This window comes from Corylus avellana, chromosome ca2 (genome assembly GCF_901000735.1).
Source record: "Corylus avellana chromosome ca2, CavTom2PMs-1.0".
Taxonomy (NCBI): Eukaryota; Viridiplantae; Streptophyta; class Magnoliopsida; order Fagales; family Betulaceae; genus Corylus; species Corylus avellana.
This window is the reverse complement of record NC_081542.1, coordinates 11552034-11553569: the sequence shown is the minus strand read 5'-3', so window position 1 is coordinate 11553569 and position 1536 is coordinate 11552034.

The window sequence follows — 1536 nt, the reverse complement described above, 5'->3', positions numbered from 1 at the left end:
CAAACTGCTCCTCTGCCTCAAACAGATTGTTTTAGGCAACTAATTGGTAGAATTCTTCTATATAATAATCGACAGAACTCGCATCTTGCCTTATCGTGTGAAGCCACTGGAACAACGTTTGAGTATATCCAAAAGGTAATAGGTGACTCTTCATCTTTTCCCAATCGCAAATCATGGGCTTGCCTTATTTGTCTTGCGATCGCTTCAACTGCTTACACCAAGTGGATGCCTAATCCTTCAACTTGATGCCGACAAGCTTCACCTTCATACGATCTAGAATCTCCTTGTAGTCGAAGAGCTACTCTGCTTCGTACAACTAATCAATGAATCCTTCGGCCTACAAAGTGCCAGGAAATTATTGAAGCTAAACTTTGAAGCCTAAGTCTCCATGCCACTCATCCTGACCAGGTTGTTCCCGACCCAAAACAGGATTGTGATATGGGTTTTCAAAACTAGATTATGAATGGCGATCACTCATTTTATAGTCGTCTATGTTTTGCAACACTAGGCGCTATGTTTACTCTGCAACTTGTCTCTGTAAGTCCTCTATCATCATGTCTTGCACATTGCATTCATGGTACGAGACTTTCTCATTTGGAATCGGTCCACGTCAACCACAACCACCAACCACAAAAATTGAAGAAAAATGATCCCAATAAAACACTGGGCTTGAATACTAATTGAATCCAAACAAAACTTGGATTGTTCTGACAACATAGGATAGTAAACAAAAACTAAGGATTTGAAGCTGTGAAGGTGATTCGGGAAAGGGGAAAATAACAATTAGGATTGAGAAAAGACCCTAGCCGCCCATAGAAGCGAGAGAATAAAACTGATATTGCTAAAATATTATTCAAAATCGGAATAAAGAACTAAGCTCACTTGTGGGCTTAAATAGCTAAAGCAAACCAACTCTTTGCCATAAAAGATAGAAATCTAATTATTCATAAAATAAAATTGTAAATAAAAATAAAGATTATTCAAAAATCTTGCGAAATTCAAAAATAAAATCGCTACTGATAAGCGCCGAATGTTACACATTCAAGCCTCTTAACTTGCATATGTTAACTCTTTAGCGTTGTTATCTGTTTGATTTTGTATGTTTTTGGTGTTTTCATATTCTAAATGAAGATGCAACCAAATTACATTAATTTTGGGCTTAAAACATGACTTTTCGAGATGCTGAAAAAATGGGCTTGAGCACAAAAAATTGCACATGAGCGCAGTATCCTTAGACTCGAGTGCATTAGAAGTGCGCTCAAGGGCACATGAGCTCGAATGCAAGTGAGCTCGAGTGCACTCGCACCGACTTGCTAGACAGAAATGTAGAATTGATATAGAAACAAGTTTAGGTCTCCTAATTCAACTAGGAGATGGAATTATGGCATTTCTGGAACTCCAAGGGCTCCTTGAGTTTATTTTAGACCCTATAAATATGTCATAAACCTCTTAATAGAAAGGGGCACTGAGCATAGAGAAATTTCAAATAAATATCTTCTTTGAGGCTTGAAGAGTTGGAGAGAAGATGATCATGGC